Source organism: Lagopus leucura, unplaced genomic scaffold (genome assembly GCF_019238085.1).
Source record: "Lagopus leucura isolate 7727_CA_CO unplaced genomic scaffold, USGS_WTPT01 Super-Scaffold_100004, whole genome shotgun sequence".
Classification (NCBI taxonomy): Eukaryota; Metazoa; Chordata; class Aves; order Galliformes; family Phasianidae; genus Lagopus; species Lagopus leucura.
In genome coordinates, this window is record NW_024962264.1 from 52,656,935 (window position 1) to 52,672,788 (window position 15,854).

Here is a 15,854-nt window from a genome sequence, read left to right on the forward strand (position 1 = left end):
AGAAATGAAAAATCCTATTTGGACACCAAAAGAAACACCCTTCCAAGGATCTCTGACATCAACCAAGGGACTGATGGATGTTGTGCAGAGGCTCTCTGCCCAGAGACATAACAGATGAGAGAATGAAAATAGACTCCTTGTGCCCGGGATCCACAACAAGCATCCCACCGAGGCTGTGAGAGAGCAGATGGAGCACAGCAGAGGGAACAGATGGGCAGGCCTCCTACAGCCTCACAGGACTTGGGTGGGAGCATGTAAATAAAAAGGCAAGGGGTAAACTGAAACCAAAACCTGAACAAGAGGTTTTGGAGGAGCTGTAAGAGGGACTGTCGTGTGGTGAATTCAACACGCTTGTACCTCATGGTCATGAGGGGACATGAGTCAAGGGACCAACAAGAATGGCACAGTAGCCCGTGCCCTTGGTTATACAAGCACTACATAGATTACTAAAGAAACATATTAAGTCTAAGAGGGTGTACAAACAACTGTACTTTCACAGCTGAATTTATCTAAATATTCTATCCAAAGCTGTTGAAAATAATCTTATAATAGTAGCCAATGTCTGTGTTCCACCAGGATATTTCTAAAACATTCAACGGTGTCATGGGAATACGAGATATTGTGAGCAAGGTAATCTGAATGCTGCACATAAGCATAAGCACACATCAACCACAGCTGGTAACTAGAGTCACAAGAAGTTGTTTCATTAAACAATTTTATTAAGCAGTTTTCTATAGAATTGCACTTTACATTAACAGAAGGGAAATATCTTTTTTACATAACAGTGATGAAAGTATTCATTCACTTCTTGCCAAAATGGTACGTCAACCTTTGTAGATTTTCATCCAAAACCCTGTGTTCTGAGCAGCAGCAGTTTGGAGCAATATGACTGGTAGAATTTAAACTAGGATTCATAATTACTACATAGAGGGCTATACATTTCATCATTCCTAATACGTTAGAATTTAATAATCACCTTGATTTTTTACAATAGCTGAGGTAAGACCTTTAGCACAACTCATTTTTTGGCAAGCAGATGGCTGCTGCTGTAGTTGCACCACCACACTGTCATTCAGGAGATGAGGGTTTAGCCATACATTTCCTGTGTGACTTTGTATACGTTGCTTAACTTCTGTTTCTCAATCCTTATCCATTAAATAGAACTATTTCCTTGTGTGATAGGAATGTGTATTAAAACAGATGTATTAATGACCAGGTACAATGTTGACACAAGCAATATATAATAGCAATTAGGCAGATGTCAATATTAACTGAAATTAACACAGAAAGGTCTCCATATTCATCCCTGTCATTTACTCCTAATTCCAGCTACAATTCTGCAGACCTATGCCAATAACTCAGCAAGAAATTTTTAAGTTTTCTGCTGAATTCCAAGTCATGCGAGAAAAGAATCCAACAAAATTTTGTCTTCTGCAATAATTTCTGCCAGAGGTAGAAAGATTGTTAAAAAAATTTCCAATATGAAATTCACATACATGAGAAATGAAACTGTAGGTAATTGATAGGTAGAAAATATGCAAATCGATTACAGCAATGCCTACTGTATGGCCTTTGATTAAAACAAGTCTCTGGTTATGTCCTGAATATACTGGAGCAAATCTTTTCATGGAGGATAAGAAGAATGGGGAGGAGAAGTGTGAGGGATGATGCAAGATTGCACAATTGCTCCACGTGGAGTGAATCTGCTCAAGCACCAAGGAACTGTTTGAGGAAGCTGGGAAAAGGAGAAGGGTGTGCCTGGTGAAACCGTGTTCCTGGCAGCCATAACCACATGTTGAAAATAGCACTGAAAATATAGACTGGGCCATTTTTGTTGGTTTTCACTGCCGTAAGATTTCTATACAACTCTTTTAAAACATGTATGTGTGCAGAAGGAAAAATAGCAGACATCAGTGACATCACTGTCCTTAATATCCACACTCCTATCCTAGTAAGAAGGAGCTCCCAAATTCAAAAATCTATATATTATCTAACTGAAGTATAATCTCTACTAATACACTGTGACAGCAAATGTTTAATTTTGCTTCTATAGAGAATGAAAGTACAGAAATAAAAAGGGAAAATACAGATTCTCGTTCACAGTAAAAAGAAAGATGTGTGTATATGCATCATGTGTGAAAATAGGCTATGGTCGAAAGCAACATATTATTCTGATAAAATGAGTTTCAGCTTTATGCATGAAAAAACAGTATTTAATCCTGGCAGAGAGAGAGAATTTTCAATACTGAAGAAATAGCCAAGAAAGCTGTGCAATCAAAATCAGTTACTTTGCTAAGGGTCTCTTTCTAACCAGTTATTTAAAGAAAGAGGAAGTAAGCATGACACTACCACAATCACAGCTAGTGTTCAAATTCGGCAGTGCTTCAGGTAACGGTAAAATAACAGAAAGGAGGTCCTCAAAATGATCCATCTCAAAACAAGTCAAAAAGCCACTGGGCCATTTCATGCTAGCCCCTCTTTTCACTTTTCAGGGCTACAGTTCCACATCTAACAGATGCTGAGTCAGTTCTGAATAACCACACAAGAGATGTCATTTCAGCTTGCATAGCTTCTTTTGTTTTTTCCTTTTTTCCATCTGGACAAGCATGAGGAAAGGCACCTGCTTATAGTCACAGAGCTGCAGCAACAGGTTGAGGACTGACTACTTCTCACATTGCCTAACCCAGTTCACTGTTCGAATGGCCTTCTTACTAACTTAGAACTAATATTTTTGTTTTGATTCAAACTGAAGGGCGATATGAAGAAACGTACCCTAGTACAACATCAAGATTGGAGATTTTTGTTTTATGCAGTTGGTGCAGTTGTTTGGTTGATTACTAAGATAAATGGAGTCCTGAATAAACAAGTCTAAGACAGCACATCTAACAACAGAAAATATTTTCATAGAATCACAGCAAAGCACAGTTTGGCAGGGACCTCTGTGTCCATCTGATCCCAACCACTGCTCAAGCAGGACCACCCAGAGCAGTGTGCCCAGGCCCTTGTCCAAGCAGCTTCTGAGGATCTCCAAGGAGAAGACTCCATAGACTCCCAAAGCAAGCTCACAATAAAGTTCTTCCTGATGTTCAAAGTTCCAGTTTGTGCCTGCTGTCTCTTGTTCTGGTACTAGGTTCTAATAAAAAAAAGCCTGTCTCCAACTTCTTTGCACTCACCTTCAGATATTTATATACATAGAAAAGGCCTCCCCTGCACCTTCTCTCAGCCTTTATGCATATAGGAGATGTTCCAGTTCCTTCATCATCTTCACAGATGACTCTTCGCTGGACTCTTGCCAGTAGAGATTTTACAGTAAATCTCCTCTTGTAATTGGCCAAGTTGATGAATAATTGTATTTATTTTTTGCCTTCCAGGAAAAAAAGAGCATTGACCATTACGAGTCTTCTCTAAGAAACTGACATAACTTTGTTTTTATAAGATATGACACACTCTCTGTCTTCTGCCTTCCAGCTTTGCACTCCAGGATCTCTGTAAGAGGCAAAGCGAGCTTATTTCAGAGCTGAGTGGACTTCATTGTGATCAACTTAAGCTTTTTTGAAATTTCAAAGATTTTGGGGAATTAACTTGGCAAACTGATCTTGTTTTCATGAGACATAGCAACCCATGCAGCAGCAGGGGTAGGTCACAGATTTTTCCTCCTTCTGTGTCACAATCCCCAGAGCAATTCCTCCACATATGTACACTGTTGGCTCTCAGTTATTAAGCACAGATTTCAGTTAGAGATAGGAAAGACTGCAATAACCTCTTGGGGAAAAAAAAATGTATAACTTCCTTCACACAAACACAGAATCATAGGAGTTGAATGGGACCTCTGGAAATCATCTACTCCAACTTCCAGCTAAAGTAGGTTCTCCTACATCAAGTCACACACAAAAGCATTCACATAGGTTCTGATTATCATCACAGAAGGAAACTCCACAGCCTCTCTGGGCAGCCTGTTCCGGTGTTCTGTCACTATCATAGTAAAGAAGTTCTTCCTTGTGTTTTTTTGGTACTTCTTACATTCCAGTTGGTGTCCATTGTCCCTTGCTCTGCCGCTGAGCACCACTGTAAAGAGCCTGGCCCTATCCACACCTGATCATTAGATATTTATAAGCATTGATAAGATCCCCCCTCTGTCCTCTACAGGCTGAACAGTCCCAAGTCTCTCAGCCTTTCCTTGTACAAAAGATGCTTGAAGCCATCTTTGTGGCCTCTGCTGGACTCTTTCCAGCAGTTTCTTGTCTTTCTTGAACTGGGGAATACAAAACTGAAAACAGTAATCCAGATAATGACTAATGATAAGCTATCTGCCAGGAATGTATATGGATATCCTATCTCACGTCAGTATTGGGCAGTTTCATGTCCAAGTTTTCTCCACCCCACCACTCCTACAGTACCTGGCAGAGTTGCCTGTCTCTACTGTGTAGAAATTCTCCAGCCAAAGTTTCATTGTTGCACAGCCATGCACAGGCCACTTGAACGTGAACAAAATAGCTTCCAGTTCTAGAGCTTATAGTTACTTATGACTCAAGCACATGGTTCGCTTACATCAAGACGGCATCATACCCCCAAGCCCTTGCAACAACTCCAACCCACCACCACCTCACTGATGCTTTTGAGCCCCTAATCTTTTAACACAGGCTGACCTTAGTTAAGCCATTTCACCCCTCTTACACCTGTTTCACATTTGCCTTGCTTTATCAATCACATATTGAACCACTGGAAGGAAGTATTTTCAGATCACTTTGCAGTTTTGTCATGTCATCTTGTAAACGCTGATTTGTTATTATAGAAAACAATGTTGAGGAGCTCACAACAGTTCTGGTCTGTCAGATAGACTGACTGATAAGAATATTGCAGGAGGGAGAATCTACCAAATGCTACAGAATGCTTCTGCAGATTGACTGCAAGTTTTTTGTTTTTGTTTTTAATTATTGTTAGTTTTGTATTTTTTTTTTTGTTTAGGTTGAGCTGACGAGATTAATTAGAACTGTTGATAATAAGCAGTGGATGACTTTGTACTGGATGCTGCTGCCAGGTTTAACTATGCTCACAGCAAGTATTAAAAAAAAAGATATTAGGAGGCATTATTTTTGGAGAGACCTACATATTTCAGAAGTTCTGGTGTGTATAATGATAGCAACATTTCTGATACACAATACTAATTAACTAATATCAAGGCTTAAAGTGGTTACAGCGTTTCCCAGTGCCTGCTGTCAAGGGCTCAAGTTGCAGTGTAAAGATTCCTCTGTGAGGAGGAAAGTGATCTGACAGACACAGCAGGCTGCAGCACCTTGTGCTGCCTCTAGGCTACTGTGACATTGCTCTGCCCTGCCTGTGCCAGCAGCTGGCCCCAGCAAAGTGTACCTCTACCAAAAGCTCTACCTGTCCCAGGGCACTGACAGCCAGGCCATGGAAGCAGAGGATTTGCTGTTGTCCACAAAGCCTAAATCTTTGTTTCTGACAGTACTTAACACTAGCTTCATCTGAGAAAAGCTTCAGAAAATCTGTGCAAGCAATTAGGGGATGAACCACCTCCAAGGAAACTTTCTCTCTAACCCTTATTAGTAGTTAGAGGTTGGCCGCAGAGCAAGCAACTTTACATTCTCAGACTTGCAGACACCATTCTTCACAAAAGAACCATTATGATGGACACCATGACAGGAGTCAATTCAAAACAGATCCAATGCGCTTTGCTCTGTAGTTTGGTTGCCCTGTTCACATGATGTACCAGCACTGCTATTCCATGCTAGATTGGCATGGCTTTATCTTTTCAAAGCACTAGTCTGTAAGAGCTTTAAAAAGTTGTTGTTTTTATTTTACCTAAAGCCAAAATGACTTAATTTTGTAAAGATTTCAAATTGCCCTAAAATTAAAAACAGTCTACAAGCATTTAAAAATTGTATCTGTTACGAAAAGCCATTTGTTTGAGGGGATTTCAATAATATTCTTACTGACATCTCATGTAGTAGTGTCACAGTACTGTCTCATATGGCATGAAAAGACTTACAGTACCTTTGATATTCTGTTATTTTGTTTTATGTATAGACAGCTCTGTCTTAGAGAAGGCAGAAATTCTTATTTTATGGATTGGAATGTCTTCTGTTTGTACTGTGACACATTTTTACAGAATATTTCCTTTCCATGGGAAATTTCAGACTGTTTTCATTCTGAAGGAAAGCAATTTGTGAAGTGACAATATTTTCCATGACATGGAAATCATGCCTTTTAACTCATTCCTGTCCTAAAGCAGTGCAGTGTCTGGTTGATTCCTTCCATCCCATTCCAGCTCCAATACCAGTTCTGCAGCTTCCTGCATTACTGCTGCCTTTTGGCTCAGGGTTTATGTCTCCAAGGTTAGCAGATACGATTCTACATACAGAGCTGGAAATAAGAATGCAGGTTTACTGGAAGCATCTCTGTGTACCATAATCATTCTCTAAAACCAAAGTCAGAGGCCCAGATGAAATTGTGCATGAATGAGCTCTGTCTTTTCCATGTTATAAGGGCACGTCCTTGAATGGAGCTGGGTCCTGAGTTGTGCAACTGTTTTTTGCAAAGCCTTTTATTTGCATTTCAGCTTCATCTGTAATCATACAAGCACCATATGCAAAATCCTGTTTGCAATTCACATCAATTATTAATTCACAGCTTAAGCTGCACATTTCCTTTATTAGTCACATTTCTTAAAAGCTTCTTATTACTGCAGCATATGGAATTCCTCCTTTGCCATAGTGCTGTGCAGTGATTAATTGTGGGAATCAAAAGGTATGTAAAGACATAATTTAGGACCAAACTCAGTGCAGAAATTGCCCTAGCACAAGCCTGAAGCAAGCAGTAGAGTTACTGAATGTTTATATTGCTACAAGCTTTTCACTGGTTAAAGACAGTGTATTTTCAGCATGCCCTTTTTCAAATGGACAACAGGAGTTTGTGAACTGTTTGTAGGGATTAATGACTAGCTGGGAGGAGCTGATGGCTCAAATGCAGTTGAGGGCTATTAATCGTGGACAGTCATTAATTCTCAGGCAACACCCAGTGTCAGAGTTGTTACTCTTTTGAATCGTGTAAAATCTTGTGTATGAATGTTTCTAGGGTTAGGCTGCTGTAGTCAGCACGTATGGGGCATTTCTAGAAAATTAATGTTTCTCATGTTAGGCAGATAGATTGCTTATGTGAGCTCTCACTGCAGCTCTCACTTGCTATTCAAATTTATTTTGCTTGCTGTATTGTGGTTTATGTTCCTACGTACTCCCAAAACAGGACATTTAAATCACACACATTGATTTTTCAATAACTTCAGCATCCATTTGTCCCTATCCTCACCTCAAGGAAAGTATATTATAGAAGACAAACTCCATGCTGATGTATTCTGACATGACTTGTTAAAAAAAAATAGTTAGGTAAATCACAAGTGAAGTAAAAGTCTTCACAGAATTCGCAGGTTATGTGAGTTTGCAAAAAAAAGGACAAAGGAAGGTAGAGCAAACTGCTGACAACAGCCATACCTGCATACCTGCAAGATATTAAGTCAACTGCAAACATGCAGACACATGACTGACAGACAGGCTGTAACCTTCTCTGAGACAGTTTCCTGATTCTTCTCTAAGACAGGTAAAAATGTTTGAGTTAAAAAAATGATAAGGAGCTCGGGAAAATTATGCTGGCATGTAAGCTAATTTTTCAATTAAAATTTGTTAATGATCACCTACATCTATTTATAAAAATTGTATGAAATTAAGATGTCTACTCAGTTCCATTCTCATCATAGGTCCATTTGCATCACATAAGCCATCATCAGAGATGTTAATAGGACTTCCTTGTTGGGGAAGCCAAGACCTAAAGAACTATGGAAAATGAAGCTTCCTTTTTCTATTACAGCTGTTTTCTCCAGCCTGAGTGGGAAAGATGTTGGTAGCAAGATCTTTCTATTCTATGTATGTATGTATAAATCAGCATGCCGATTTAGCACCTTTCAGAAAGTTACAATATTTGTTTTTAATGATTATTTTAAGGAGTTTTTTTTAAGAAGAGTGACTAAAGTGAGCAAGCAAACACATAAAACAGAGAGCACATGAGCAGCTGCAGATGTAATCCAGCCATCCAAAAGCCTAGCTTGAGCATATTTATCTAGACCTCAAACCCTGCCAGAGAACATCCATCCTGTCCTTCCCTCCCTTTCAAAACCTCCTTTTGCCATCCTGCAGATCTGTTTATTTTCCCTAGAAATCCTTATGTTCTAATGAGTTTTCCCAAAGCAAGAATATAAAACCCAAGTTACTGTGGCAGGACTTAGATGTTCTATTGAGATCGAGGTTCTTTATGAATATATCAGTCTTCACTTTGAGCTTATTACTAACCATGCCTCACAATGTGATGTCTTTGAGGGCAAAGCATTTTGGAATTGTTGAATTGCTCTGCAGGGAGAACTTACAGTTTGTGTACAATGAAAACAGAAGGGTCAGGGAAAGAAGAAAGGAAAGAGTTTAATTCTCAGACAGAACCATGCGCTTAATCCACCCTTATAAAACACAGAGACATCCATGCAAAATTGAGAGCTGTATGTTTCCATGATAGGGAGAACTGCCTCGTCTGCAGATGCAGCAGTGTATTTTATGCACACCTGTTTGACTGCACAACAGTTTAGATTCTTGATCTTGCAATGAACTCTCCATGAGCAGGTCCCTATGCGTAGTTGCTTGTTTTTTTTGATAATGTAGCCTCTAAGTCTCTCTTCAGAATATTTTTAAGGTTTCCATGAACTTTGGTCAAAAATGTGCCAAAAGACTTCCAAGTAACAAACATGCTTTTGCAATTTACTGAAACTTTCCCCTTGTGTTCCAGAGAAGCAACCTCCCCATTACTCACCAGAGAGACACATGAGCCAAGAAGGAAGGAAAGAGAATCAGCTAGTAAAAACAGGCAATTCCCTTCTTTAGTGTCTACACTAAGTGAAATAAAAAATTGAAGTTAAATCCAAACTTTCTTTTTTTTTTTTTTTTTTTTTTTTTCCAAATGGGTCATTGCCTTAGCAAAGATTGACTAGATCAAGATTACTTTTATCTTGGTTTTGATCAGAATTTTTTGCAATCAGTTGCTTTTTCAAAATAATACTGCTGCACTTCAAAATATAGCAGGAACTGTTGTGCCTTTGAGGTACTCTGCATCCTTCCAAGCCTCCCAAGTATATCTTTTTACATTTATTTAAATGACTAATGAACTATATTACCCAATAAGCAAGGGGTTTGGGGTACTTTTGCCAAAGGCTGATTTTACTTGGAAAAAAAATTGAATTAAGGCCAAAGCATAAAGTTCAGAACTATGTAGGTCCAAAAGTAATACCCCTCTTTACTTCCATGGAAACAACAAAAGATACAAAGAGCACAACAACACTGTTTGATAGAACAAATTCTCAGCTACAAAACACTCTTCTTCAACACAGTCACCACTATTATCTATGCATTTTCACCAGCAGTTAACAGGAGCCTGCATGCCATGCTTGAAAACATCTGTACCAATGGAGGTGATCCACTCACACCACTACTGAAACACACCACCCATCTCTTCACTGTGCTCACATCCACTCTTGGGTCATCTACAAACATCAGTGAATGCCAATCAGTACAATTTTTTCACACGCAAGAATTCAGTGACACACCTTTTCTTCATTACACACTTCCATGTCAGACAACATTTTGCCAGAGTGACCCCTCTACTGCCATGTGTCACACTGCAACAACATGTAAGGGAATATTGGTGGGAAGGTTCAGTCTCTGCTGCCATTCCACCAACATCTGTCTCTTACATAAGGGGCCAACATAATGAAATTGGAGGCATTACTTTCAGATCGACCTTCCTAGATCATATTCACTTTCCTCCAAAGTTAGTGTGTGTTGCAGCCCATGGTTTTCAACTTCTCTTCTTAAAAATGGCCTTTTTCAAAATTTCAGTGTTCACCTTCCTTAGATCCTAGGCTTGTTTCAACCAAGAATTGTAAAACTAGGTTTTGCAAAATTTGTCATGTAATGGGACTAGACTGGTCATCATAATGTCCCTTCTAGCCTTAAAAATGAAATGAAATAAAATAAAATCTATCAGAAGTTGAATTTCCAAAGAAAAATGTCATTTCATACATGAGTGAACGTTAATTCCTGTTCATTTCCCATTATAATGAAGCCAGGAGAGTGATTTTCAAACTTTACGTTGTGCAAGACAGCACTGTATTTAGTAATATACTGCATAGTGCAAGTTGTACACTTCAACTCAAGAATTTTCCTTGCAAGTTTTCAAAAGAAATCAACGTTGAGTAGCAAAAAGCAAGTGCCTGAATCCTTTTTTCTCAAGTTATTCTCTGAAATCTTCTCCCATAAGATCACACTAGAGATTTTGGAGGGTATCTCCTGTGTGCTTGCTACGTCAAAGTGACCTCTACATGGAAAACCATAAAATCATCAGCGTTACATTGTCAGAGAAGTAATCTTTCCATGCATCTTTGCCAGAGCAAATTCAGAAAGATTTTCTGGTGCCAAAGAAGTTGAACTAAATTAAAAATTGGCTATATTTAGCTATCCCTCAAGATTTCAGTTTCTGACTATCATTTGGCTGTAGATGAAGGTGCAGAAGGACTCACAATCAAGGGTCAAGCTATCATTAATCAGCTGAGGCCCAGGAAATAGCTGGATTCGCACTTTCAGTTTGTTCAAACACATGGTAGTATGGCTTATTGGCCATCTTTCTTTGCAGTCAAAGCTATGTCAAATTGCCTTACATTTTCCATGGGCTAAAGGCATTCACACTGGATTTACCGTGTCATCTGACAGATGGTAATTTAATAAACACCAATATGTTGATGCAGATTTTTGAGCCCATAGTATTTCTTTTCAAGCCTCAGAAATAATTTCTGAAGCATGCTATACAACTTCCACCTACACTGGTAGCTATACATTTGCAAATACTTTGTGGGTAAGAGGTGCCATATTTGCAAAGCCAAGCAGAAATGGCATTTCAACCCTTCTCTCTTCTCCCTCCTGTTCTCGTGAATTATCATTCCATCAAGTAGGCTGTTTGGCATAGTTATAAGGGTAGTTACATAACAAAGCCAAAAAAAAAAAAAAACAAACAGCTCCCACAAATCCAAGCCACAAATTTAATCCAGTTTTAGAAGATCATATGTACAGTAGTGACAAAGAGATTTATGCCGTAAGAAGGAATAATTCTCCAACTCCACTGCTCACAATAATTACTTGTTTAAAAGGCTCATACATGAATATTCCAAAAGAGAATTAAAGTCAAGTCTAATAGCCAGGATGGCATTTTCCATTCATATTTTTTTCCCACACCTACAAGCCTACAATGGAGGTAAGCAAACTAGTTCCTTCGCTAATGTAAGAGCTGTCTCTGCAGCAGTACTATCAGCACCCTACGTTTACATGCACAAGAAGATGACAGAAGAAAGAAAAGGAAGAGAAGATACAGTCTTAAGAACTAGCTTGTCTTTTTCCTCCTTTGGAAGAGTCCAAGAAAGCACACCTACAGAGCCTTAAGAATTTCTTGCTGACCCAGAATACCATTTGAGGGGCAGATGCACAGCTACATTCCTCCACTTGTGGGTATTGAGTAACCAGTGTCTGGAGATTCCCAGTGGTGAAGCATTCTTTTTCCTCACATAATTTGGGAAATGCTTCTTATTATACCTTATCCAGTAGTTTAAAATGAGTCATAGAAGAACTGCTTGATTGTCAGATCAGCTGCATATATGGGGCTTTTGAAGCATGTATCCTGCAGTGGAACTTAATGATTGGATAGAGGTTCTCCATTGTTTAGATTTCCTTTGTAACTTTGTATTACCATAATGAGATTAAGATTGAAAAAGAAAAGTTGTGTGTTCTGTTAATGGCAACAGTGTTAATTGGTGATAGGTAGACAGTTCGACTGGATGATCTTAAAGGTCTTTTCCCACCTTGGTGATCCTATAATGCTATGATAACTAGAACAAGAACAACATGCTTTTGACTAAACTTGAAGAACAAAAACAAAAAACAGTAGCTGAAGATACAGTAAGTGAAAAGAACAGGAACTTTCAGATGCTGTAAATGGCAGTAATCTCAGGTGTGACAAATTTCTGGCTCTTTTATGTGTATTTATTTTTCAGTCCCACTGGTTATCATAGGAAACAAAAAATATACAAGTTTACAAAATATTTTATAAAACTGGAATTGGTTGCAAGTGGCAAGAAACAGAAGTAAGTTTCAGACCTTCCAGAAATAGAGTCACAGCTCTCATTTAAAACAAAATAAACAACAACAAAAAAATCACAACACATACACTCACATACAAAAAGTAATTCCCCACAACTCTGCCTCACTCTAAAGCTAAGCTGTAGCATATGAAGTACTAACAGTTCTCTAAGATATGTTGGCATATTGAGCAAGGACTAGCCAGCCTTGTCCAGAACACCATTTCTCATGTTAACTAAGTCATGATTTCTCTGGGAGAACAAATCACAGAATGTGTAGACAGCAAATAAAAGATAGGAAGATTGCATCTGAATAGCCACTTGACATCAGAATCTTTTAATGACAGGGGACCAATAGGAAAATAATACCTATAAGGTTTTCACTGGAAGTGGTCAAACAGAAAGCACTGAACAAGTGCTGTACAGATCTTACACATCTGACTGAATGCTTAAGAGTGGCTGATGGACCAAAACCAACATACCACTTATTTGGTTAGATCAGGACATTATCAAGCTTAAGTTCCTCCTTTCACCACTGCTTTCTCAGGGCTTCAAAGCTTTCTTACCAAACAGGTCTGCTCCAAAAAGAACGCCCTCTCTGGAAAGTTTACTCGCCTTACAGGAGCAGAATATTGATTAATGTCTTAACCAGCAGCCCAACTACATGATGTTAGTTGTCAATAACATGTAAATTCCAAACTGCCCACACTGATAGGAAATACATCATGGTTCAGAAATGGCTCATGACAAATGAATCAGACAGCCAAAAATTACTTTCTAAAAAGTATAGCACAATTACAACCTGCATAGTTACTTCAGTACCTAAATTAGATCATCAAGCCAAAGAATTCAGCAGTGATGTTAGACTGAGGACCTGGAAGCTGCAAATAGTTGTCAATATTTGGTACCGGTGAGATAAAGTTCATGGGGAAAAAAGGTTCCATCTTTCAACAGATACTATTCACTTTTTTCATGACTTCCAAATGACTTCCATATACCTATGGCAAAGCTCAAGAAAAATGAGGGGGAAAAAAAAAACAGAACCATGAACTACAAAACAGTTGTATGGCTTTCAGTATTGGTAACAGAGAAGAACAAGTTTGCCTGCCAAAGGTGGAAACAGCCAGTACTTCAGTCAGAGAGATTCACCAACCAAGCTCCTTGGAAAATAAGTAGTTTTTCCACTCCTCAGGAAGGAAACACTATCCCCTGAAGATCTCTGCTATTGCCATCTCATTCCTGGGCAAAACTATTTTAAAAAAATCAGAAACCTTAACGTGCCAACAGTATACAACTGCCAGTTTTCTGAAGACCTTGCAGTCAGGGTTCACATCAGGACACAGAATAGAGATTGTCTTTATTGCCACTCAGCCCATTATTACCATAGAAAGAAGTCTGATACTCCCATATACAGCCATGCGCAGGGGTTTAATAAGCCAAAAATACTGCATATACAAAGTGGAGATCCTGCACAATGGTACTTGCAACGTCTTGTTTGAAGCAAAGCTCAGAATGGTAGATAACGGCATCTTCTGTCCAAGTCTTTGCTCATGGGGCCCCAGGTTATATCCTTAATCTTTTTTAACAGCTGCACAAGAGCACTGTTGAATACTCCCAGGTGAGGTATAGCTGATAGCAGTGCAAGAGATGCTTATTTTCAACAGCTATAGCTATTGCTATTTTTGGAAAGGCAGAACATCTACAGGAAATCAGTTCCTAGATGAAGTATGGTTCAAGCTGAGCTTAGGCAAGACTGAGTCACTGTTATTCAGACTGGGGAAAAAGATTTTAAATGCCTGAAAATATACTAGAAGCCAGCTGAGATGTCAAAGTTATGTGGCACTGACTGATATTCTGCTAAATGTGGATGCCCAAAGAGAATCAGTTTCCTCCTCTGATCTGCTGGGAAGATTATTCCTTTCTTCTTCATGAAGATCAACCTATTCCTTGGTAGAAAACAACATTAGGCAGCCTCCATTTTACAACTTCAGAATAACTCACTAGCAAGAAATCGCATCTGTAGTGATCTATTAGTGATAGGACAGGAGGAAGGGGCCTCAAGTCATGCCAGGAGAGGTTCAGGTTGAATATTAGAAAAAGCTCTCCAAAAGAGTGGTCAGGCACTGACTGGAACAGGCTGCCTGGGCAAGTGTTTGAGTCACCATCCCTGGAGGTGTTTAACAAAAGTGAAGATGTGGTACTAAGGAACATGGTTTAGTGGGTGGTACTGGTGGTAAGTGGACAGTTGGACTAGATGATCTTAGAGGCCTTTTCCAACCTTAATGATGCTATGATTCTATTATTTGCTGTAGATAAGCAACCTTTAAGGTATAATAAATTTCTTCTGTCCTCTTTATAATCCCCTCAGACCACTGTGAACATCCCCTTCCAGAGGCTTTGGAAGATGGTTTGAAAATTTGCTCCTACTTTCTCAAGCATTCAGTGGGTTAAACCACATAAATGAAAATGAACACTTATCAACAAGCTTCTGAAGCTGCTTTATTCCCTGGGAAAACACAACCACAATGCAGCAAAGCCTTCCATCACATCACAGTCCTTGTCTTCAGCAAACCCCATACATCTTCCTAATCTTCAACAAACTCTACCTAAGCATGATTTGTAAATGAGCAATATACACATGAAACAACATGAAATCTAGAACGCATTTAGCTGAGTTTTGAAGAAAGAATTTGCACAGTGTAGTGATAGACAGGGATACCAATCCCATAAACAGGTAAATTCAATACTGAGGAGGAAAAAAGCCCAGGAACAGAAACCTAGGTAGTGAGACTAACAGTAACCAGAATAGGAAGATTTTTTTTAAAAAGGAAAAGTTGAAGGAAGGCTTTTTTTTTTAGAGTGCACAAATGAGTACCCTAAATACTCAGGTGTTTTTGTTTTTTTTTTTTATATAACAAGTAAAATGTAAAGCATTGGATAGTATCTCATCCTTTTTAAGATGGACCATCCTAAGAATAAAAATACAAAACTGACATACTGTGTATCTGGCCCGAATTAATGGGACAATTTTCTGCCATTCTAGTAGTACAGAAAAGCTAGAATGGACCCTGGATGTATGTTCATGTTTTTGACAACTTGGAATGTAAATTGGCTTCTCTCACTTCCTATGAAGAAAAGTTGAGGAGCTGGGCTTGCTCAGTGTGGAGAAGGCTCTGGGGAGACCTCATTGAGGTCTTCCAGTACTTCAGGAGGCTTATAAAAAAGATTGAGATTGAATATACAGACAGTGATAGGAAAAGGGAGGATAGCTTTATAATAAAAGAAAGGAGATTTAAATTAGATGCTGGGAGCAAATTCTTTACTTGGAGGGTGCTGAAGCACTGGCAAAATGTTCTCAGAGAAGCTGTGGGTGCTCCCATCCCTAGAGGCATTCAAGGCCAGGCTGGATGGGAGGGGCCCTGGGCAACTTGACCTAGAGGGTGGAAACTGCCCACAGCAGGAGGGTTGGAACTAGGTGGTCTTTAAGATCCCTTCTGAGCCAAACCATTCTATGATTCAGTGATTCTTTCCCTTTTTTTTTCTCTTTAAAATAGTCCCCCAGCAGTTCTGAAGAGATATTTCTCTTGCATACTGTATACTGATCACCTTTTGGGTGCTG